We start from the raw sequence: 27103 nt of genomic DNA on the forward strand, positions 1-27103 counted from the left end.
TTATATGAAGTTGTTCAAAAACGCTTTATTTCGCCAAGACAATGCGTTTCTCACTGTTACATGCATTTGAATGGGAAACTCGCCTGAAACAAAGTATAGGTTTTCATTATGTGAATAATTTTAAAATCTTAGCTCAAACGGCTGCAAAACCTGTTTGCCCAGCACGGGGATATTGAGTTCTATAAGATAAAGCCATAAACATGTTTGTCTGAGTCTTCTATCAAAAGTTACAGCGATTTATATGAAGTGGTTGAAAAACGCTTTATTTCGCCAAGACAATGCGTTTCTCACTGTTACATGCATTTGAATGGGAAACTCGCCTGAAACAAAGTCTAGGTTTTCATTATGTGAATAATTTTAAAATCTTAGCTCAAACGGCTACAAAACCCGTTCTGTTTGCCCAGCACGGGGATATTGAGTTCTATAAGATAAAGCCATAAACATGTTTGTCTGAGTCTTCTATCAAAAGTTACAGCGATTTATATGAAGTTGTACAAAAACGCTTTATTTCGCCAAGACAGTGTGTTTCTCACTGTTACATGCATTTGAATGGGAAACTCGCCTGAGACAAAGTATAGGTTTTCATTATGTGAATAATTTTAAAATCTTAGCTCAAACGGCTGCAAAACCTGTTTGCCCAGCACGGGGATATTGAGTTCTATAAGATAAAGCCATAAACATGTTTGTCTGAGTCTTCTATCAAAAGTTACAGCGATTTATATGAAGTTGTTCAAAAACGCTTTATTTCGCCAAGACAATGCGTTTCTCACTGTTACATGCATTTGAATGGGGAACTCGACCGAAACAAAGTATAGGTTTTCATTATGTGAATAATTTTAAAATCTTAGCTCAAACGGCTGCAAAACCCGTTCTGTTTGCCCAGCACGGGGATATTGAGTTCTATAAGATAAAGCCATAAACATGTTTGTCTGAGTCTTCTATCAAAAGTTACAGCGATTTATATGAAGTTGTACAAAAACGCTTTATTTCGCCAAGACAGTGTGTTTCTCACTGTTACATGCATTTGAATGGGAAACTCGCCTGAGACAAAGTATAGGTTTTCATTATGTGAATAATTTTAAAATCTTAGCTCAAACGGCTGCAAAACCCGTTCTGTTTGCCCAGCACGGGGATATTGAGTTCTATAAGATAAAGCCATAAACATGTTTGTCTGAGTCTTCTATCAAAAGTTACAGCGATTTATATGAAGTTGTACAAAAACGCTTTATTTCGCCAAGACAATGCGTTTCTCACTGTTACATGCATTTGAATGGGAAACTCGCCTGAAACAAAGTATAGGTTTTCATTATGTGAATAATTTTAAAATCTTAGCTCAAACGGCTGCAAAACCTGTTTGCCCAGCACGGGGATATTGAGTTCTATAAGATAAAGCCATAAACATGTTTGTCTGAGTCTTCTATCAAAAGTTACAGCGATTTATATGAAGTTGTACAAAAAGGCTTTATTTCGCCAAGACAGTGTGTTTCTCACTGTTACATGCATTTGAATGGGAAACTCGCCTGAGACAAAGTATAGGTTTTCATTATGTGAATAATTTTAAAATCTTAGCTCAAACGGCTGCAAAAACTGTTCTGTTTGCCCAGCACGGGGATATTGAGTTCTATAAGATAAAGCCATAAACATGTTTGTCTGAGTCTTCTATCAAAAGTTACAGCAATTTATATGAAGTTGTACAAAAACGCTTTATTTCGCCAAGACAATGCGTTTCTCACTGTTACATGCATTTGAATGGGAAACTCGCCTGAAACAAAGTATAGGTTTTCATTATGTGAATAATTTTAAAATCTTAGCTCAAACGGCTGCAAAAACTGTTCTGTTTGCCCAGCACGGGGATATTGAGTTCTATAAGATAAAGCCATAAACATGTTTGTCTGAGTCTTCTATCAAAAGTTACAGCGATTTATATGAAGTTGTACAAAAACGCTTTATTTCGCCAAGACAGTGTGTTTCTCACTGTTACATGCATTTGAATGGGAAACTCGCCTGAGACAAAGTATAGGTTTTCATTATGTGAATAATTTTAAAATCTTAGCTCAAACGGCTGCAAAACCTGTTCTGTTTGCCCAGCACGGGGATATTGAGTTCTATAAGATAAAGCCATAAACATGTTTGTCTGAGTCTTCTATCAAAAGTTACAGCGATTTATATGAAGTTGTACAAAAACGCTTTATTTCGCCAAGACAATGCGTTTCTCACTGTTACATGCATTTGAATGGGAAACTCGCCTGAAACAAAGTATAGGTTTTCATTATGTGAATAATTTTAAAATCTTAGCTCAAACGGCTGCAAAACCTGTTTGCCCAGCACGGGGATATTGAGTTCTATAAGATAAAGCCATAAACATGTTTGTCTGAGTCTTCTATCAAAAGTTACAGCGATTTATATGAAGTTGTACAAAAAGGCTTTATTTCGCCAAGACAGTGTGTTTCTCACTGTTACATGCATTTGAATGGGAAACTCGCCTGAGACAAAGTATAGGTTTTCATTATGTGAATAATTTTAAAATCTTAGCTCAAACGGCTGCAAAACCTGTTCTGTTTGCCCAGCACGGGGATATTGAGTTCTATAAGATAAAGCCATAAACATGTTTGTCTGAGTCTTCTATCAAAAGTTACAGCAATTTATATGAAGTTGTACAAAAAGGCTTTATTTCGCCAAGACAATGCGTTTCTCACTGTTACATGCATTTGAATGGGAAACTCGCCTGAAACAAAGTATAGGTTTTCATTATGTGAATAATTTTAAAATCTTAGCTCAAACGGCTGCAAAACCTGTTCTGTTTGCCCAGCACGGGGATATTGAGTTCTATAAGATAAAGCCATAAACATGTTTGTCTGAGTCTTCTATCAAAAGTTACAGCGATTTATATGAAGTTGTTCAAAAACGCTTTATTTCGCCAAGACAATGCGTTTCTCACTGTTACATGCATTTGAATGGGAAACTCGCCTGAAACAAAGTCTAGGTTTTCATTATGTGAATAATTTTAAAATCTTAGCTCAAACGGCTGCAAAACCTGTTTGCCCAGCACGGGGATATTGAGTTCTATAAGATAAAGCCATAAACATGTTTGTCTGAGTCTTCTATCAAAAGTTACAGCAATTTATATGAAGTTGTACAAAAACGCTTTATTTCGCCAAGACAATGCGTTTCTCACTGTTACATGCATTTGAATGGGAAACTCGCCTGAGACAAAGTATAGGTTTTCATTATGTGAATAATTTTAAAATCTTAGCTCAAACGGCTGCAAAACCTGTTTGCCCAGCACGGGGATATTGAGTTCTATAAGATAAAGCCATAAACATGTTTGTCTGAGTCTTCTATCAAAAGTTACAGCGATTTATATGAAGTTGTACAAAAACGCTTTATTTCGCCAAGACAGTGTGTTTCTCACTGTTACATGCATTTGAATGGGAAACTCGCCTGAGACAAAGTATAGGTTTTCATTATGTGAATAATTTTAAAATCTTAGCTCAAACGGCTGCAAAACCTGTTCTGTTTGCCCAGCACGGGGATATTGAGTTCTATAAGATAAAGCCATAAACATGTTTGTCTGAGTCTTCTATCAAAAGTTACAGCAATTTATATGAAGTTGTACAAAAACGCTTTATTTCGCCAAGACAATGCGTTTCTCACTGTTACATGCATTTGAATGGGAAACTCGCCTGAAACAAAGTATAGGTTTTCATTATGTGAATAATTTTAAAATCTTAGCTCAAACGGCTGCAAAACCTGTTTGCCCAGCACGGGGATATTGAGTTCTATAAGATAAAGCCATAAACATGTTTGTCTGAGTCTTCTATCAAAAGTTACAGCGATTTATATGAAGTTGTACAAAAAGGCTTTATTTCGCCAAGACAGTGTGTTTCTCACTGTTACATGCATTTGAATGGGAAACTCGCCTGAGACAAAGTATAGGTTTTCATTATGTGAATAATTTTAAAATCTTAGCTCAAACGGCTGCAAAACCTGTTCTGTTTGCCCAGCACGGGGATATTGAGTTCTATAAGATAAAGCCATAAACATGTTTGTCTGAGTCTTCTATCAAAAGTTACAGCGATTTATATGAAGTTGTACAAAAACGCTTTATTTCGCCAAGACAATGCGTTTCTCACTGTTACATGCATTTGAATGGGAAACTCGCCTGAAACAAAGTATAGGTTTTCATTATGTGAATAATTTTAAAATCTTAGCTCAAACGGCTGCAAAACCTGTTTGCCCAGCACGGGGATATTGAGTTCTATAAGATAAAGCCATAAACATGTTTGTCTGAGTCTTCTATCAAAAGTTACAGCGATTTATATGAAGTTGTTCAAAAACGCTTTATTTCGCCAAGACAATGCGTTTCTCACTGTTACATGCATTTGAATGGGAAACTCGCCTGAAACAAAGTATAGGTTTTCATTATGTGAATAATTTTAAAATCTTAGCTCAAACGGCTGCAAAACCTGTTCTGTTTGCCCAGCACGGGGATATTGAGTTCTATAAGATAAAGCCATAAACATGTTTGTCTGAGTCTTCTATCAAAAGTTACAGCGATTTATATGAAGTTGTACAAAAACGCTTTATTTCGCCAAGACAATGCGTTTCTCACTGTTACATGCATTTGAATGGGAAACTCGCCTGAAACAAAGTATAGGTTTTCATTATGTGAATAATTTTAAAATCTTAGCTCAAACGGCTGCAAAACCTGTTCTGTTTGCCCAGCACGGGGATATTGAGTTCTATAAGATAAAGCCATAAACATGTTTGTCTGAGTCTTCTATCAAAAGTTACAGCGATTTATATGAAGTTGTTCAAAAACGCTTTATTTCGCCAAGACAATGCGTTTCTCACTGTTACATGCATTTGAATGGGAAACTCGCCTGAAACAAAGTATAGGTTTTCATTATGTGAATAATTTTAAAATCTTAGCTCAAACGGCTGCAAAACCTGTTTGCCCAGCACGGGGATATTGAGTTCTATAAGATAAAGCCATAAACATGTTTGTCTGAGTCTTCTATCAAAAGTTACAGCGATTTATATGAAGTGGTTGAAAAAGGCTTTATTTCGCCAAGACAATGCGTTTCTCACTGTTACATGCATTTGAATGGGAAACTCGCCTGAAACAAAGTCTAGGTTTTCATTATGTGAATAATTTTAAAATCTTAGCTCAAACGGCTGCAAAACCTGTTTGCCCAGCACGGGGATATTGAGTTCTATAAGATAAAGCCATAAACATGTTTGTCTGAGTCTTCTATCAAAAGTTACAGCGATTTATATGAAGTTGTTCAAAAACGCTTTATTTCGCCAAGACAGTGTGTTTCTCACTGTTACATGCATTTGAATGGGAAACTCGCCTGAAACAAAGTATAGGTTTTCATTATGTGAATAATTTTAAAATCTTAGCTCAAACGGCTGCAAAACCTGTTCTGTTTGCCCAGCACGGGGATATTGAGTTCTATAAGATAAAGCCATAAACATGTTTGTCTGAGTCTTCTATCAAAAGTTACAGCGATTTATATGAAGTTGTACAAAAACGCTTTATTTCGCCAAGACAATGCGTTTCTCACTGTTACATGCATTTGAATGGGAAACTCGCCTGAAACAAAGTATAGGTTTTCATTATGTGAATAATTTTAAAATCTTAGCTCAAACGGCTGCAAAACCTGTTCTGTTTGCCCAGCACGGGGATATTGAGTTCTATAAGATAAAGCCATAAACATGTTTGTCTGAGTCTTCTATCAAAAGTTACAGCGATTTATATGAAGTTGTACAAAAACGCTTTATTTCGCCAAGACAATGCGTTTCTCACTGTTACATGCATTTGAATGGGAAACTCGCCTGAAACAAAGTATAGGTTTTCATTATGTGAATAATTTTAAAATCTTAGCTCAAACGGCTGCAAAAACTGTTCTGTTTGCCCAGCACGGGGATATTGAGTTCTATAAGATAAAGCCATAAACATGTTTGTCTGAGTCTTCTATCAAAAGTTACAGCGATTTATATGAAGTTGTTCAAAAACGCTTTATTTCGCCAAGACAATGCGTTTCTCACTGTTACATGCATTTGAATGGGAAACTCGCCTGAAACAAAGTCTAGGTTTTCATTATGTGAATAATTTTAAAATCTTAGCTCAAACGGCTGCAAAACCTGTTCTGTTTGCCCAGCACGGGGATATTGAGTTCTATAAGATAAAGCCATAAACATGTTTGTCTGAGTCTTCTATCAAAAGTTACAGCGATTTATATGAAGTTGTACAAAAACGCTTTATTTCGCCAAGACAATGCGTTTCTCACTGTTACATGCATTTGAATGGGAAACTCGCCTGAAACAAAGTATAGGTTTTCATTATGTGAATAATTTTAAAATCTTAGCTCAAACGGCTGCAAAACCTGTTCTGTTTGCCCAGCACGGGGATATTGAGTTCTATAAGATAAAGCCATAAACATGTTTGTCTGAGTCTTCTATCAAAAGTTACAGCGATTTATATGAAGTTGTTCAAAAACGCTTTATTTCGCCAAGACAATGCGTTTCTCACTGTTACATGCATTTGAATGGGAAACTCGCCTGAAACAAAGTATAGGTTTTCATTATGTGAATAATTTTAAAATCTTAGCTCAAACGGCTGCAAAACCTGTTTGCCCAGCACGGGGATATTGAGTTCTATAAGATAAACCCATAAACATGTTTGTCTGAGTCTTCTATCAAAAGTTACAGCGATTTATATGAAGTTGTACAAAAACGCTTTATTTCGCCAAGACAATGCGTTTCTCACTGTTACATGCATTTGAATGGGAAACTCGCCTGAAACAAAGTATAGGTTTTCATTATGTGAATAATTTTAAAATCTTAGCTCAAACGGCTGCAAAACCTGTTCTGTTTGCCCAGCACGGGGATATTGAGTTCTATAAGATAAAGCCATAAACATGTTTGTCTGAGTCTTCTATCAAAAGTTACAGCGATTTATATGAAGTTGTTCAAAAACGCTTTATTTCGCCAAGACAATGCGTTTCTCACTGTTACATGCATTTGAATGGGAAACTCGCCTGAAACAAAGTATAGGTTTTCATTATGTGAATAATTTTAAAATCTTAGCTCAAACGGCTGCAAAACCTGTTCTGTTTGCCCAGCACGGGGATATTGAGTTCTATAAGATAAAGCCATAAACATGTTTGTCTGAGTCTTCTATCAAAAGTTACAGCGATTTATATGAAGTTGTACAAAAACGCTTTATTTCGCCAAGACAATGCGTTTCTCACTGTTACATGCATTTGAATGGGAAACTCGCCTGAAACAAAGTATAGGTTTTCATTATGTGAATAATTTTAAAATCTTAGCTCAAACGGCTGCAAAACCTGTTTGCCCAGCACGGGGATATTGAGTTCTATAAGATAAAGCCATAAACATGTTTGTCTGAGTCTTCTATCAAAAGTTACAGCGATTTATATGAAGTTGTTCAAAAACGCTTTATTTCGCCAAGACAATGCGTTTCTCACTGTTACATGCATTTGAATGGGAAACTCGCCTGAAACAAAGTATAGGTTTTCATTATGTGAATAATTTTAAAATCTTAGCTCAAACGGCTGCAAAACCTGTTCTGTTTGCCCAGCACGGGGATATTGAGTTCTATAAGATAAAGCCATAAACATGTTTGTCTGAGTCTTCTATCAAAAGTTACAGCGATTTATATGAAGTTGTACGAAAACGCTTTATTTCGCCAAGACAATGCGTTTCTCACTGTTACATGCATTTGAATGGGAAACTCGCCTGAAACAAAGTATAGGTTTTCATTATGTGAATAATTTTAAAATCTTAGCTCAAACGGCTGCAAAACCTGTTCTGTTTGCCCAGCACGGGGATATTGAGTTCTATAAGATAAAGCCATAAACATGTTTGTCTGAGTCTTCTATCAAAAGTTACAGCGATTTATATGAAGTTGTTCAAAAACGCTTTATTTCGCCAAGACAATGCGTTTCTCACTGTTACATGCATTTGAATGGGAAACTCGCCTGAAACAAAGTATAGGTTTTCATTATGTGAATAATTTTAAAATCTTAGCTCAAACGGCTGCAAAACCTGTTTGCCCAGCACGGGGATATTGAGTTCTATAAGATAAAGCCATAAACATGTTTGTCTGAGTCTTCTATCAAAAGTTACAGCGATTTATATGAAGTGGTTGAAAAACGCTTTATTTCGCCAAGACAATGCGTTTCTCACTGTTACATGCATTTGAATGGGAAACTCGCCTGAAACAAAGTCTAGGTTTTCATTATGTGAATAATTTTAAAATCTTAGCTCAAACGGCTGCAAAACCTGTTTGCCCAGCACGGGGATATTGAGTTCTATAAGATAAAGCCATAAACATGTTTGTCTGAGTCTTCTATCAAAAGTTACAGCGATTTATATGAAGTGGTTGAAAAACGCTTTATTTCGCCAAGACAGGGTATTTCTCACTGTTACATGCATTTGAATGGGAAACTCGCCTGAAACAAAGTATAGGTTTTCATTATGTGAATAATTTTAAAATCTTAGCTCAAACGGCTGCAAAACCTGTTCTGTTTGCCCAGCACGGGGATATTGAGTTCTATAAGATAAAGCCATAAACATGTTTGTCTGAGTCTTCTATCAAAAGTTACAGCGATTTATATGAAGTTGTACGAAAACGCTTTATTTCGCCAAGACAATGCGTTTCTCACTGTTACATGCATTTGAATGGGAAACTCGCCTGAAACAAAGTATAGGTTTTCATTATGTGAATAATTTTAAAATCTTAGCTCAAACGGCTGCAAAACCTGTTCTGTTTGCCCAGCACGGGGATATTGAGTTCTATAAGATAAAGCCATAAACATGTTTGTCTGAGTCTTCTATCAAAAGTTACAGCGATTTATATGAAGTTGTTCAAAAACGCTTTATTTCGCCAAGACAATGCGTTTCTCACTGTTACATGCATTTGAATGGGAAACTCGCCTGAAACAAAGTCTAGGTTTTCATTATGTGAATAATTTTAAAATCTTAGCTCAAACGGCTGCAAAACCTGTTTGCCCAGCACGGGGATATTGAGTTCTATAAGATAAAGCCATAAACATGTTTGTCTGAGTCTTCTATCAAAAGTTACAGCGATTTATATGAAGTTGTACAAAAACGCTTTATTTCGCCAAGACAATGCGTTTCTCACTGTTACATGCATTTGAATGGGAAACTCGCCTGAAACAAAGTCTAGGTTTTCATTATGTGAATAATTTTAAAATCTTAGCTCAAACGGCTGCAAAACCTGTTTGCCCAGCACGGGGATATTGAGTTCTATAAGATAAAGCCATAAACATGTTTGTCTGAGTCTTCTATCAAAAGTTACAGCGATTTATATGAAGTTGTACAAAAACGCTTTATTTCGCCAAGACAATGCGTTTCTCACTGTTACATGCATTTGAATGGGAAACTCGCCTGAAACAAAGTATAGGTTTTCATTATGTGAATAATTTTAAAATCTTAGCTCAAACGGCTGCAAAACCTGTTCTGTTTGCCCAGCACGGGGATATTGAGTTCTATAAGATAAAGCCATAAACATGTTTGTCTGAGTCTTCTATCAAAAGTTACAGCGATTTATATGAAGTTGTACAAAAACGCTTTATTTCGCCAAGACAATGCGTTTCTCACTGTTACATGCATTTGAATGGGAAACTCGCCTGAAACAAAGTATAGGTTTTCATTATGTGAATAATTTTAAAATCTTAGCTCAAACGGCTGCAAAACCTGTTCTGTTTGCCCAGCACGGGGATATTGAGTTCTATAAGATAAAGCCATAAACATGTTTGTCTGAGTCTTCTATCAAAAGTTACAGCGATTTATATGAAGTTGTACAAAAACGCTTTATTTCGCCAAGACAATGCGTTTCTCACTGTTACATGCATTTGAATGGGAAACTCGCCTGAAACAAAGTATAGGTTTTCATTATGTGAATAATTTTAAAATCTTAGCTCAAACGGCTGCAAAAACTGTTCTGTTTGCCCAGCACGGGGATATTGAGTTCTATAAGATAAAGCCATAAACATGTTTGTCTGAGTCTTCTATCAAAAGTTACAGCGATTTATATGAAGTTGTTCAAAAACGCTTTATTTCGCCAAGACAATGCGTTTCTCACTGTTACATGCATTTGAATGGGAAACTCGCCTGAAACAAAGTCTAGGTTTTCATTATGTGAATAATTTTAAAATCTTAGCTCAAACGGCTGCAAAACCTGTTCTGTTTGCCCAGCACGGGGATATTGAGTTCTATAAGATAAAGCCATAAACATGTTTGTCTGAGTCTTCTATCAAAAGTTACAGCGATTTATATGAAGTTGTACGAAAACGCTTTATTTCGCCAAGACAATGCGTTTCTCACTGTTACATGCATTTGAATGGGAAACTCGCCTGAAACAAAGTATAGGTTTTCATTATGTGAATAATTTTAAAATCTTAGCTCAAACGGCTGCAAAACCTGTTCTGTTTGCCCAGCACGGGGATATTGAGTTCTATAAGATAAAGCCATAAACATGTTTGTCTGAGTCTTCTATCAAAAGTTACAGCGATTTATATGAAGTTGTTCAAAAACGCTTTATTTCGCCAAGACAATGCGTTTCTCACTGTTACATGCATTTGAATGGGAAACTCGCCTGAAACAAAGTATAGGTTTTCATTATGTGAATAATTTTAAAATCTTAGCTCAAACGGCTGCAAAACCTGTTTGCCCAGCACGGGGATATTGAGTTCTATAAGATAAACCCATAAACATGTTTGTCTGAGTCTTCTATCAAAAGTTACAGCGATTTATATGAAGTTGTACGAAAACGCTTTATTTCGCCAAGACAATGCGTTTCTCACTGTTACATGCATTTGAATGGGAAACTCGCCTGAAACAAAGTATAGGTTTTCATTATGTGAATAATTTTAAAATCTTAGCTCAAACGGCTGCAAAACCTGTTCTGTTTGCCCAGCACGGGGATATTGAGTTCTATAAGATAAAGCCATAAACATGTTTGTCTGAGTCTTCTATCAAAAGTTACAGCGATTTATATGAAGTTGTTCAAAAACGCTTTATTTCGCCAAGACAATGCGTTTCTCACTGTTACATGCATTTGAATGGGAAACTCGCCTGAAACAAAGTATAGGTTTTCATTATGTGAATAATTTTAAAATCTTAGCTCAAACGGCTGCAAAACCTGTTTGCCCAGCACGGGGATATTGAGTTCTATAAGATAAAGCCATAAACATGTTTGTCTGAGTCTTCTATCAAAAGTTACAGCGATTTATATGAAGTGGTTGAAAAACGCTTTATTTCGCCAAGACAATGCGTTTCTCACTGTTACATGCATTTGAATGGGAAACTCGCCTGAAACAAAGTCTAGGTTTTCATTATGTGAATAATTTTAAAATCTTAGCTCAAACGGCTGCAAAACCTGTTTGCCCAGCACGGGGATATTGAGTTCTATAAGATAAAGCCATAAACATGTTTGTCTGAGTCTTCTATCAAAAGTTACAGCGATTTATATGAAGTTGTTGAAAAACGCTTTATTTCGCCAAGACAGTGTGTTTCTCACTGTTACATGCATTTGAATGGGAAACTCGCCTGAAACAAAGTATAGGTTTTCATTATGTGAATAATTTTAAAATCTTAGCTCAAACGGCTGCAAAACCTGTTCTGTTTGCCCAGCACGGGGATATTGAGTTCTATAAGATAAAGCCATAAACATGTTTGTCTGAGTCTTCTATCAAAAGTTACAGCGATTTATATGAAGTTGTACAAAAACGCTTTATTTCGCCAAGACAATGCGTTTCTCACTGTTACATGCATTTGAATGGGAAACTCGCCTGAAACAAAGTATAGGTTTTCATTATGTGAATAATTTTAAAATCTTAGCTCAAACGGCTGCAAAACCTGTTCTGTTTGCCCAGCACGGGGATATTGAGTTCTATAAGATAAACCCATAAACATGTTTGTCTGAGTCTTCTATCAAAAGTTACAGCGATTTATATGAAGTTGTTCAAAAACGCTTTATTTCGCCAAGACAATGCGTTTCTCACTGTTACATGCATTTGAATGGGAAACTCGCCTGAAACAAAGTCTAGGTTTTCATTATGTGAATAATTTTAAAATCTTAGCTCAAACGGCTGCAAAACCTGTTTGCCCAGCACGGGGATATTGAGTTCTATAAGATAAAGCCATAAACATGTTTGTCTGAGTCTTCTATCAAAAGTTACAGCGATTTATATGAAGTTGTTCAAAAACGCTTTATTTCGCCAAGACAGTGTGTTTCTCACTGTTACATGCATTTGAATGGGAAACTCGCCTGAAACAAAGTATAGGTTTTCATTATGTGAATAATTTTAAAATCTTAGCTCAAACGGCTGCAAAACCTGTTCTGTTTGCCCAGCACGGGGATATTGAGTTCTATAAGATAAAGCCATAAACATGTTTGTCTGAGTCTTCTATCAAAAGTTACAGCGATTTATATGAAGTTGTACGAAAACGCTTTATTTCGCCAAGACAATGCGTTTCTCACTGTTACATGCATTTGAATGGGAAACTCGCCTGAAACAAAGTATAGGTTTTCATTATGTGAATAATTTTAAAATCTTAGCTCAAACGGCTGCAAAACCTGTTCTGTTTGCCCAGCACGGGGATATTGAGTTCTATAAGATAAAGCCATAAACATGTTTGTCTGAGTCTTCTATCAAAAGTTACAGCGATTTATATGAAGTTGTTCAAAAACGCTTTATTTCGCCAAGACAATGCGTTTCTCACTGTTACATGCATTTGAATGGGAAACTCGCCTGAAACAAAGTCTAGGTTTTCATTATGTGAATAATTTTAAAATCTTAGCTCAAACGGCTGCAAAACCTGTTTGCCCAGCACGGGGATATTGAGTTCTATAAGATAAAGCCATAAACATGTTTGTCTGAGTCTTCTATCAAAAGTTACAGCGATTTATATGAAGTGGTTGAAAAACGCTTTATTTCGCCAAGACAGGGTATTTCTCACTGTTACATGCATTTGAATGGGAAACTCGCCTGAAACAAAGTATAGGTTTTCATTATGTGAATAATTTTAAAATCTTAGCTCAAACGGCTGCAAAACCTGTTCTGTTTGCCCAGCACGGGGATATTGAGTTCTATAAGATAAAGCCATAAACATGTTTGTCTGAGTCTTCTATCAAAAGTTACAGCGATTTATATGAAGTTGTACGAAAACGCTTTATTTCGCCAAGACAATGCGTTTCTCACTGTTACATGCATTTGAATGGGAAACTCGCCTGAAACAAAGTATAGGTTTTCATTATGTGAATAATTTTAAAATCTTAGCTCAAACGGCTGCAAAACCTGTTCTGTTTGCCCAGCACGGGGATATTGAGTTCTATAAGATAAAGCCATAAACATGTTTGTCTGAGTCTTCTATCAAAAGTTACAGCGATTTATATGAAGTTGTTCAAAAACGCTTTATTTCGCCAAGACAATGCGTTTCTCACTGTTACATGCATTTGAATGGGAAACTCGCCTGAAACAAAGTCTAGGTTTTCATTATGTGAATAATTTTAAAATCTTAGCTCAAACGGCTGCAAAACCTGTTTGCCCAGCACGGGGATATTGAGTTCTATAAGATAAAGCCATAAACATGTTTGTCTGAGTCTTCTATCAAAAGTTACAGCGATTTATATGAAGTTGTACAAAAACGCTTTATTTCGCCAAGACAATGCGTTTCTCACTGTTACATGCATTTGAATGGGAAACTCGCCTGAAACAAAGTATAGGTTTTCATTATGTGAATAATTTTAAAATCTTAGCTCAAACGGCTGCAAAACCTGTTTGCCCAGCACGGGGATATTGAGTTCTATAAGATAAAGCCATAAACATGTTTGTCTGAGTCTTCTATCAAAAGTTACAGCGATTTATATGAAGTTGTTCAAAAACGCTTTATTTCGCCAAGACAATGCGTTTCTCACTGTTACATGCATTTGAATGGGAAACTCGCCTGAAACAAAGTATAGGTTTTCATTATGTGAATAATTTTAAAATCTTAGCTCAAACGGCTGCAAAACCTGTTTGCCCAGCACGGGGATATTGAGTTCTATAAGATAAAGCCATAAACATGTTTGTCTGAGTCTTCTATCAAAAGTTACAGCGATTTATATGAAGTGGTTGAAAAACGCTTTATTTCGCCAAGACAATGCGTTTCTCACTGTTACATGCATTTGAATGGGAAACTCGCCTGAAACAAAGTCTAGGTTTTCATTATGTGAATAATTTTAAAATCTTAGCTCAAACGGCTGCAAAACCTGTTTGCCCAGCACGGGGATATTGAGTTCTATAAGATAAAGCCATAAACATGTTTGTCTGAGTCTTCTATCAAAAGTTACAGCGATTTATATGAAGTTGTTCAAAAACGCTTTATTTCGCCAAGACAGTGTGTTTCTCACTGTTACATGCATTTGAATGGGAAACTCGCCTGAAACAAAGTATAGGTTTTCATTATGTGAATAATTTTAAAATCTTAGCTCAAACGGCTGCAAAACCTGTTCTGTTTGCCCAGCACGGGGATATTGAGTTCTATAAGATAAAGCCATAAACATGTTTGTCTGAGTCTTCTATCAAAAGTTACAGCGATTTATATGAAGTTGTACAAAAACGCTTTATTTCGCCAAGACAATGCGTTTCTCACTGTTACATGCATTTGAATGGGAAACTCGCCTGAAACAAAGTATAGGTTTTCATTATGTGAATAATTTTAAAATCTTAGCTCAAACGGCTGCAAAACCTGTTCTGTTTGCCCAGCACGGGGATATTGAGTTCTATAAGATAAAGCCATAAACATGTTTGTCTGAGTCTTCTATCAAAAGTTACAGCGATTTATATGAAGTTGTTCAAAAACGCTTTATTTCGCCAAGACAATGCGTTTCTCACTGTTACATGCATTTGAATGGGAAACTCGCCTGAAACAAAGTCTAGGTTTTCATTATGTGAATAATTTTAAAATCTTAGCTCAAACGGCTGCAAAACCTGTTTGCCCAGCACGGGGATATTGAGTTCTATAAGATAAAGCCATAAACATGTTTGTCTGAGTCTTCTATCAAAAGTTACAGCGATTTATATGAAGTGGTTGAAAAACGCTTTATTTCGCCAAGACAGGGTATTTCTCACTGTTACATGCATTTGAATGGGAAACTCGCCTGAAACAAAGTATAGGTTTTCATTATGTGAATAATTTTAAAATCTTAGCTCAAACGGCTGCAAAACCTGTTCTGTTTGCCCAGCACGGGGATATTGAGTTCTATAAGATAAAGCCATAAACATGTTTGTCTGAGTCTTCTATCAAAAGTTACAGCGATTTATATGAAGTTGTACGAAAACGCTTTATTTCGCCAAGACAATGCGTTTCTCACTGTTACATGCATTTGAATGGGAAACTCGCCTGAAACAAAGTATAGGTTTTCATTATGTGAATAATTTTAAAATCTTAGCTCAAACGGCTGCAAAACCTGTTCTGTTTGCCCAGCACGGGGATATTGAGTTCTATAAGATAAAGCCATAAACATGTTTGTCTGAGTCTTCTATCAAAAGTTACAGCGATTTATATGAAGTTGTTCAAAAACGCTTTATTTCGCCAAGACAATGCGTTTCTCACTGTTACATGCATTTGAATGGGAAACTCGCCTGAAACAAAGTCTAGGTTTTCATTATGTGAATAATTTTAAAATCTTAGCTCAAACGGCTGCAAAACCTGTTTGCCCAGCACGGGGATATTGAGTTCTATAAGATAAAGCCATAAACATGTTTGTCTGAGTCTTCTATCAAAAGTTACAGCGATTTATATGAAGTTGTTCAAAAACGCTTTATTTCGCCAAGACAGTGTGTTTCTCACTGTTACATGCATTTGAATGGGAAACTCGCCTGAAACAAAGTATAGGTTTTCATTATGTGAATAATTTTAAAATCTTAGCTCAAACGGCTGCAAAACCTGTTCTGTTTGCCCAGCACGGGGATATTGAGTTCTATAAGATAAAGCCATAAACATGTTTGTCTGAGTCTTCTATCAAAAGTTACAGCGATTTATATGAAGTTGTACAAAAACGCTTTATTTCGCCAAGACAATGCGTTTCTCACTGTTACATGCATTTGAATGGGAAACTCGCCTGAAACAAAGTATAGGTTTTCATTATGTGAATAATTTTAAAATCTTAGCTCAAACGGCTGCAAAACCTGTTCTGTTTGCCCAGCACGGGGATATTGAGTTCTATAAGATAAAGCCATAAACATGTTTGTCTGAGTCTTCTATCAAAAGTTACAGCGATTTATATGAAGTTGTTCAAAAACGCTTTATTTCGCCAAGACAATGCGTTTCTCACTGTTACATGCATTTGAATGGGAAACTCGCCTGAAACAAAGTCTAGGTTTTCATTATGTGAATAATTTTAAAATCTTAGCTCAAACGGCTGCAAAACCTGTTTGCCCAGCACGGGGATATTGAGTTCTATAAGATAAAGCCATAAACATGTTTGTCTGAGTCTTCTATCAAAAGTTACAGCGATTTATATGAAGTTGTACAAAAACGCTTTATTTCGCCAAGACAATGCGTTTCTCACTGTTACATGCATTTGAATGGGAAACTCGCCTGAAACAAAGTATAGGTTTTCATTATGTGAATAATTTTAAAATCTTAGCTCAAACGGCTGCAAAACCTGTTTGCCCAGCACGGGGATATTGAGTTCTATAAGATAAAGCCATAAACATGTTTGTCTGAGTCTTCTATCAAAAGTTACAGCGATTTATATGAAGTTGTTCAAAAACGCTTTATTTCGCCAAGACAATGCGTTTCTCACTGTTACATGCATTTGAATGGGAAACTCGCCTGAAACAAAGTATAGGTTTTCATTATGTGAATAATTTTAAAATCTTAGCTCAAACGGCTGCAAAACCTGTTTGCCCAGCACGGGGATATTGAGTTCTATAAGATAAAGCCATAAACATGTTTGTCTGAGTCTTCTATCAAAAGTTACAGCGATTTATATGAAGTGGTTGAAAAACGCTTTATTTCGCCAAGACAATGCGTTTCTCACTGTTACATGCATTTGAATGGGAAACTCGCCTGAAACAAAGTCTAGGTTTTCATTATGTGAATAATTTTAAAATCTTAGCTCAAACGGCTGCAAAACCTGTTTGCCCAGCACGGGGATATTGAGTTCTATAAGATAAAGCCATAAACATGTTTGTCTGAGTCTTCTATCAAAAGTTACAGCGATTTATATGAAGTGGTTGAAAAACGCTTTATTTCGCCAAGACAGGGTATTTCTCACTGTTACATGCATTTGAATGGGAAACTCGCCTGAAACAAAGTATAGGTTTTCATTATGTGAATAATTTTAAAATCTTAGCTCAAACGGCTGCAAAACCTGTTCTGTTTGCCCAGCACGGGGATATTGAGTTCTATAAGATAAAGCCATAAACATGTTTGTCTGAGTCTTCTATCAAAAGTTACAGCGATTTATATGAAGTTGTACGAAAACGCTTTATTTCGCCAAGACAATGCGTTTCTCACTGTTACATGCATTTGAATGGGAAACTCGCCTGAAACAAAGTATAGGTTTTCATTATGTGAATAATTTTAAAATCTTAGCTCAAACGGCTGCAAAACCTGTTCTGTTTGCCCAGCACGGGGATATTGAGTTCTATAAGATAAAGCCATAAACATGTTTGTCTGAGTCTTCTATCAAAAGTTACAGCGATTTATATGAAGTTGTTCAAAAACGCTTTATTTCGCCAAGACAATGCGTTTCTCACTGTTACATGCATTTGAATGGGAAACTCGCCTGAAACAAAGTCTAGGTTTTCATTATGTGAATAATTTTAAAATCTTAGCTCAAACGGCTGCAAAACCTGTTTGCCCAGCACGGGGATATTGAGTTCTATAAGATAAAGCCATAAACATGTTTGTCTGAGTCTTCTATCAAAAGTTACAGCGATTTATATGAAGTTGTTGAAAAACGCTTTATTTCGCCAAGACAGTGTGTTTCTCACTGTTACATGCATTTGAATGGGAAACTCGCCTGAAACAAAGTATAGGTTTTCATTATGTGAATAATTTTAAAATCTTAGCTCAAACGGCTGCAAAACCTGTTCTGTTTGCCCAGCACGGGGATATTGAGTTCTATAAGATAAAGCCATAAACATGTTTGTCTGAGTCTTCTATCAAAAGTTACAGCGATTTATATGAAGTTGTACAAAAACGCTTTATTTCGCCAAGACAATGCGTTTCTCACTGTTACATGCATTTGAATGGGAAACTCGCCTGAAACAAAGTATAGGTTTTCATTATGTGAATAATTTTAAAATCTTAGCTCAAACGGCTGCAAAACCTGTTCTGTTTGCCCAGCACGGGGATATTGAGTTCTATAAGATAAAGCCATAAACATGTTTGTCTGAGTCTTCTATCAAAAGTTACAGCGATTTATATGAAGTTGTTCAAAAACGCTTTATTTCGCCAAGACAATGCGTTTCTCACTGTTACATGCATTTGAATGGGAAACTCGCCTGAAACAAAGTCTAGGTTTTCATTATGTGAATAATTTTAAAATCTTAGCTCAAACGGCTGCAAAACCTGTTTGCCCAGCACGGGGATATTGAGTTCTATAAGATAAAGCCATAAACATGTTTGTCTGAGTCTTCTATCAAAAGTTACAGCGATTTATATGAAGTGGTTGAAAAATGCTTTATTTCGCCAAGACAGTGTGTTTCTCACTGTTACATGCATTTGAATGGGAAACTCGCCTGAAACAAAGTATAGGTTTTCATTATGTGAATAATTTTAAAATCTTAGCTCAAACGGCTGCAAAACCTGTTCTGTTTGCCCAGCACGGGGATATTGAGTTCTATAAGATAAAGCCATAAACATGTTTGTCTGAGTCTTCTATCAAAAGTTACAGCGATTTATATGAAGTTGTACAAAAACGCTTTATTTCGCCAAGACAATGCGTTTCTCACTGTTACATGCATTTGAATGGGAAACTCGCCTGAAACAAAGTCTAGGTTTTCATTATGTGAATAATTTTAAAATCTTAGCTCAAACGGCTGCAAAACCTGTTTGCCCAGCACGGGGATATTGAGTTCTATAAGATAAAGCCATAAACATGTTTGTCTGAGTCTTCTATCAAAAGTTACAGCGATTTATATGAAGTGGTTGAAAAACGCTTTATTTCGCCAAGACAATGCGTTTCTCACTGTTACATGCATTTGAATGGGAAACTCGCCTGAAACAAAGTCTAGGTTTTCATTATGTGAATAATTTTAAAATCTTAGCTCAAACGGCTGCAAAACCTGTTCTGTTTGCCCAGCACGGGGATATTGAGTTCTATAAGATAAAGCCATAAACATGTTTGTCTGAGTCTTCTATCAAAAGTTACAGCGATTTATATGAAGTTGTACAAAAACGCTTTATTTCGCCAAGACAGTGTGTTTCTCACTGTTACATGCATTTGAATGGGAAACTCGCCTGAGACAAAGTATAGGTTTTCATTATGTGAATAATTTTAAAATCTTAGCTCAAACGGCTGCAAAACCTGTTTGCCCAGCACGGGGATATTGAGTTCTATAAGATAAAGCCATAAACATGTTTGTCTGAGTCTTCTATCAAAGGTTACAGCGATTTATATGAAGTTGTACAAAAACGCTTTATTTCGCCAAGACAGTGTGTTTCTCACTGTTACATGCATTTGAATGGGAAACTCGCCTGAAACAAAGTATAGGTTTTCATTATGTGAATAATTTTAAAATCTTAGCTCAAACGGCTGCAAAACCTGTTTGCCCAGCACGGGGATATTGAGTTCTATAAGATAAAGCCATAAACATGTTTGTCTGAGTCTTCTATCAAAAGTTACAGCGATTTATATGAAGTTGTACAAAAAGGCTTTATTTCGCCAAGACAGTGTGTTTCTCACTGTTACATGCATTTGAATGGGAAACTCACCCGAGACAAAATATAGGTTTTCATTATGTGAATAATTTTAAAATCTTAGCTCAAACGGCTGCAAAACCTGTTTGCCCAGCACGGGGATATTGAGTTCTATAAGATAAAGCCATAAACATGTTTGTCTGAGTCTTCTATCAAAAGTTACAGCGATTTATATGAAGTGGTTGAAAAACGCTTTATTTCGCCAAGACAATGCGTTTCTCACTGTTACATGCATTTGAATGGGAAACTCGCCTGAAACAAAGTATAGGTTTTCATTATGTGAATAATTTTAAAATCTTAGCTCAAACGGCTGCAAAACCTGTTCTGTTTGCCCAGCACGGGGATATTGAGTTCTATAAGATAAAGCCATAAATATGTTTGTCTGAGTCTTCTATCAAAAGTTACAGCAATTTATATGAAGTTGTACAAAAACGCTTTATTTCGCCAAGACAGTGTGTTTCTCACTGTTACATGCATTTGAATGGGAAACTCGCCTGAGACAAAGTATAGGTTTTCATTATGTGAATAATTTTAAAATCTTAGCTCAAACGGCTGCAAAACCTGTTTGCCCAGCACGGGGATATTGAGTTCTATAAGATAAAGCCATAAACATGTTTGTCTGAGTCTTCTATCAAAAGTTACAGCGATTTATATGAAGTTGTACAAAAACGCTTTATTTCGCCAAGACAGTGTGTTTCTCACTGTTACATGCATTTGAATGGGAAACTCGCCTGAGACAAAGTATAGGTTTTCATTATGTGAATAATTTTAAAATCTTAGCTCAAACGGCTGCAAAACCTGTTCTGTTTGCCCAGCACGGGGATATTGAGTTCTATAAGATAAAGCCATAAACATGTTTGTCTGAGTCTTCTATCAAAAGTTACAGCGATTTATATGAAGTTGTACAAAAAGGCTTTATTTCGCCAAGACAGTGTGTTTCTCACTGTTACATGCATTTGAATGGGAAACTCGCCTGAGACAAAGTATAGGTTTTCATTATGTGAATAATTTTAAAATCTTAGCTCAAACGGCTGCAAAACCTGTTTGCCCAGCACGGGGATATTGAGTTCTATAAGATAAAGCCATAAACATGTTTGTCTGAGTCTTCTATCAAAAGTTACAGCAATTTATATGAAGTTGTACAAAAACGCTTTATTTCGCCAAGACAATGCGTTTCTCACTGTTACATGCATTTGAATGGGAAACTCGCCTGAAACAAAGTATAGGTTTTCATTATGTGAATAATTTTAAAATCTTAGCTCAAACGGCTGCAAAACCTGTTTGCCCAGCACGGGGATATTGAGTTCTATAAGATAAAGCCATAAACATGTTTGTCTGAGTCTTCTATCAAAAGTTACAGCGATTTATATGAAGTTGTACAAAAACGCTTTATTTCGCCAAGACAGTGTGTTTCTCACTGTTACATGCATTTGAATGGGAAACTCGCCTGAGACAAAGTATAGGTTTTCATTATGTGAATAATTTTAAAATCTTAGCTCAAACGGCTGCAAAACCTGTTCTGTTTGCCCAGCACGGGGATATTGAGTTCTATAAGATAAAGCCATAAACATGTTTGTCTGAGTCTTCTATCAAAAGTTACAGCGATTTATATGAAGTTGTACAAAAACGCTTTATTTCGCCAAGACAGTGTGTTTCTCACTGTTACATGCATTTGAATGGGAAACTCGCCTGAAACAAAGTATAGGTTTTCATTATGTGAATAATTTTAAAATCTTAGCTCAAACGGCTGCAAAACCTGTTTGCCCAGCACGGGGATATTGAGTTCTATAAGATAAAGCCATAAACATGTTTGTCTGAGTCTTCTATCAAAAGTTACAGCGATTTATATGAAGTTGTTCAAAAACGCTTTATTTCGCCAAGACAATGCGTTTCTCACTGTTACATGCATTTGAATGGGAAACTCGCCTGAAACAAAGTCTAGGTTTTCATTATGTGAATAATTTTAAAATCTTAGCTCAAACGGCTGCAAAACCTGTTCTGTTTGCCCAGCACGGGGATATTGAGTTCTATAAGATAAAGCCATAAACATGTTTGTCTGAGTCTTCTATCAAAAGTTACAGCGATTTATATGAAGTTGTTCAAAAACGCTTTATTTCGCCAAGACAATGCGTTTCTCACTGTTACATGCATTTGAATGGGAAACTCGCCTGAAACAAAGTATAGGTTTTCATTATGTGAATAATTTTAAAATCTTAGCTCAAACGGCTGCAAAACCTGTTCTGTTTGCCCAGCACGGGGATATTGAGTTCTATAAGATAAAGCCATAAACATGTTTGTCTGAGTCTTCTATCAAAAGTTACAGCGATTTATATGAAGTTGTTCAAAAACGCTTTATTTCGCCAAGACAATGCGTTTCTCACTGTTACATGCATTTGAATGGGAAACTCGCCTGAAACAAAGTATAGGTTTTCATTATGTGAATAATTTTAAAATCTTAGCTCAAACGGCTGCAAAACCTGTTTGCCCAGCACGGGGATATTGAGTTCTATAAGATAAACCCATAAACATGTTTGTCTGAGTCTTCTATCAAAAGTTACAGCGATTTATATGAAGTGGTTGAAAAACGCTTTATTTCGCCAAGACAATGCGTTTCTCACTGTTACATGCATTTGAATGGGAAACTCGCCTGAAACAAAGTCTAGGTTTTCATTATGTGAATAATTTTAAAATCTTAGCTCAAACGGCTGCAAAACCTGTTCTGTTTGCCCAGCACGGGGATATTGAGTTCTATAAGATAAAGCCATAAACATGTTTGTCTGAGTCTTCTATCAAAAGTTACAGCGATTTATATGAAGTTGTACAAAAACGCTTTATTTCGCCAAGACAGTGTGTTTCTCACTGTTACATGCATTTGAATGGGAAACTCGCCTGAGACAAAGTATAGGTTTTCATTATGTGAATAATTTTAAAATCTTAGCTCAAACGGCTGCAAAACCTGTTCTGTTTGCCCAGCACGGGGATATTGAGTTCTATAAGATAAAGCCATAAACATGTTTGTCTGAGTCTTCTATCAAAAGTTACAGCGATTTATATGAAGTTGTACAAAAACGCTTTATTTCGCCAAGACAGTGTGTTTCTCACTGTTACATGCATTTGAATGGGAAACTCGCCTGAGACAAAGTATAGGTTTTCATTATGTGAATAATTTTAAAATCTTAGCTCAAACGGCTGCAAAACATGTTCTGTTTGCCCAGCACGGGGATATTGAGTTCTATAAGATAAAGCCATAAACATGTTTGTCTGAGTCTTCTATCAAAAGTTACAGCGATTTATATGAAGTTGTACAAAAAGGCTTTATTTCGCCAAGACAGTGTGTTTCTCACTGTTACATGCATTTGAATGGGAAACTCGCCTGAGACAAAGTATAGGTTTTCATTATGTGAATAATTTTAAAATCTTAGCTCAAACGGCTGCAAAACCTGTTTGCCCAGCACGGGGATATTGAGTTCTATAAGATAAAGCCATAAACATGTTTGTCTGAGTCTTCTATCAAAAGTTACAGCGATTTATATGAAGTTGTACAAAAACGCTTTATTTCGCCAAGACAGTGTGTTTCTCACTGTTACATGCATTTGAATGGGAAACTCGCCTGAGACAAAGTATAGGTTTTCATTATGTGAATAATTTTAAAATCTTAGCTCAAACGGCTGCAAAACCTGTTCTGTTTGCCCAGCACGGGGATATTGAGTTCTATAAGATAAAGCCATAAACATGTTTGTCTGAGTCTTCTATCAAAAGTTACAGCGATTTATATGAAGTTGTTCAAAAACGCTTTATTTCGCCAAGACAATGCGTTTCTCACTGTTACATGCATTTGAATGGGAAACTCGCCTGAAACAAAGTCTAGGTTTTCATTATGTGAATAATTTTAAAATCTTAGCTCAAACGGCTGCAAAACCTGTTTGCCCAGCACGGGGATATTGAGTTCTATAAGATAAAGCCATAAACATGTTTGTCTGAGTCTTCTATCAAAAGTTACAGCGATTTATATGAAGTTGTTCAAAAACGCTTTATTTCGCCAAGACAATGCGTTTCTCACTGTTACATGCATTTGAATGGGAAACTCGACCGAAACAAAGTATAGGTTTTCATTATGTGAATAATTTTAAAATCTTAGCTCAAACGGCTGCAAAACCTGTTTGCCCAGCACGGGGATATTGAGTTCTATAAGATAAAGCCATAAACATGTTTGTCTGAGTCTTCTATCAAAAGTTACAGCGATTTATATGAAGTTGTACAAAAACGCTTTATTTCGCCAAGACAGTGTGTTTCTCACTGTTACATGCATTTGAATGGGAAACTCGCCTGAAACAAAGTATAGGTTTTCATTATGTGAATAATTTTAAAATCTTAGCTCAGACGGCTGCAAAACCTGTTTGCCCAGCACGGGGACCTTGAGTTCTATAAGATAAAGCCATAAACATGTTTGTCTGAGTCTTCTATCAAAAGTTACAGCGATTTATATGAAGTTGTTCAAAAACGCTTTATTTCGCCAAGACAATGCGTTTCTCACTGTTACATGCATTTGAATGGGAAACTCGACCGAAACAAAGTATAGGTTTTCATTATGTGTATAACTTGGAAATCTTAGCTCAAACAGCTGCAAAACATGTTCTGTTTGCCCAGCACGGGGATATTGAGTTCTATAAGATAAAGCCATAAACATGTTTGTCTGAGTCTTCTATCAAAAGTTACAGCGATTTATATGAAGTTGTACAAAAAGGCTTTATTTCGCCAAGACAGTGTGTTTCTCACTGTTACATGCATTTGAATGGGAAACTCGCCTGAGACAAAGTATAGGTTTTCATTATGTGAATAATTTTAAAATCTTAGCTCAAACGGCTGCAAAACCTGTTTGCCCAGCACGGGGATATTGAGTTCTATAAGATAAAGCCATAAACATGTTTGTCTGAGTCTTCTATCAAAAGTTACAGCGATTTATATGAAGTTGTACAAAAACGCTTTATTTCGCCAAGACAGTGTGTTTCTCACTGTTACATGCATTTGAATGGGAAACTCGCCTGAGACAAAGTATAGGTTTTCATTATGTGAATAATTTTAAAATCTTAGCTCAAACGGCTGCAAAACCTGTTCTGTTTGCCCAGCACGGGGATATTGAGTTCTATAAGATAAAGCCATAAACATGTTTGTCTGAGTCTTCTATCAAAAGTTACAGCGATTTATATGAAGTTGTTCAAAAACGCTTTATTTCGCCAAGACAATGCGTTTCTCACTGTTACATGCATTTGAATGGGAAACTCGCCTGAAACAAAGTCTAGGTTTTCATTATGTGAATAATTTTAAAATCTTAGCTCAAACGGCTGCAAAACCTGTTTGCCCAGCACGGGGATACTGAGTTCTATAAGATAAAGCCATAAACATGTTTGTCTGAGTCTTCTATCAAAAGTTACAGCGATTTATATGAAGTTGTTCAAAAACGCTTTATTTCGCCAAGACAATGCGTTTCTCACTGTTACATGCATTTGAATGGGAAACTCGACCGAAACAAAGTATAGGTTTTCATTATGTGAATAATTTTAAAATCTTAGCTCAAACGGCTGCAAAACCTGTTTGCCCAGCACGGGGATATTGAGTTCTATAAGATAAAGCCATAAACATGTTTGTCTGAGTCTTCTATCAAAAGTTACAGCGATTTATATGAAGTTGTACAAAAACGCTTTATTTCGCCAAGACAGTGTGTTTCTCACTGTTACATGCATTTGAATGGGAAACTCGCCTGAAACAAAGTATAGGTTTTCATTATGTGAATAATTTTAAAATCTTAGCTCAGACGGCTGCAAAACCTGTTTGCCCAGCACGGGGACCTTGAGTTCTATAAGATAAAGCCATAAACATGTTTGTCTGAGTCTTCTATCAAAAGTTACAGCGATTTATATGAAGTTGTTCAAAAACGCTTTATTTCGCCAAGACAATGCGTTTCTCACTGTTACATGCATTTGAATGGGAAACTCGACCGAAACAAAGTATAGGTTTTCATTATGTGTATAACTTGGAAATCTTAGCTCAAACAGCTGCAAATCCTGTTTTCCCAGCACGGGGATATTGAGTTCTATAAGATAAAGCCATAAACATGTGTATCCGAGTCTTCTATCAAAAGTTACAGCGATTTATATGAAGTTGTACAAAAACGCTTTCTTTCGCCAAGACAGTGCGTTTCTCACTGTTACATGCATTTGAATGGGAAACTCGCCTGAAACAAAGTATAGGTTTTCATTATGTGAATAACTTGGAAATCTTAGCTCAAACAGCTGCAAAACCTGTTTTCCCAGCACGGGGATATTGAGTTCTATAAGATAAAGCCATAAACATGTGTATCCGAGTCTTCTATCAAAAGTTACAGCGATTTATATGAAGTTGTACAAAAACGCTTTCTTTCGCCAAGACAGTGCGTTTCTCACTGTTACATGCATTTGAATGGGAAACTCGCCTGAAACAAAGTATAGGTTTTCATTATGTGAATAATTTTAAAATCTTAGCTCAAACGGCTGCAAAACCTGTTTGCCCAGCACGGGGATATTGAGTTCTATAAGATAAAGCCATAAACATGTTTGTCTGAGTCTTCTATCAAAAGTTACAGCGATTTATATGAAGTTGTTCAAAAACGCTTTATTTCGCCAAGACAATGCGTTTCTCACTGTTACATGCATTTGAATGGGAAACTCGACCGAAACAAAGTATAGGTTTTCATTATGTGTATAACTTGGAAATCTTAGCTCAAACAGCTGCAAATCCTGTTTTCCCAGCACGGGGACATTGAGTTCTATAAGATAAAGCCATAAACATGTTTGTCTGAGTCTTCTATCAAAAGTTACAGCTATTTATATGAAGTTGTACAAAAACGCTTTCTTTCGCCAAGACAGTGCGTTTCTCACTGTTGCATGCATTTGAATGGGGAACTCGCCCGAAACAAAGTATAGGTTTTCATTATGTGAATAATTTTAAAATCTTAGCTCAAACGGCTGCAAAACCTGTTTGCCCAGCACGGGGATATTGAGTTCTATAAGATAAAGCCATAAACATGTTTGTCTGAGTCTTCTATCAAAAGTTACAGCGATTTATATGAAGTTGTACAAAAACGCTTTATTTC

The sequence above is a fragment of the Maylandia zebra genome, linkage group LG2 (genome assembly GCF_041146795.1).
Source record: "Maylandia zebra isolate NMK-2024a linkage group LG2, Mzebra_GT3a, whole genome shotgun sequence".
Lineage (NCBI taxonomy): Eukaryota > Metazoa > Chordata > Actinopteri > Cichliformes > Cichlidae > Maylandia > Maylandia zebra.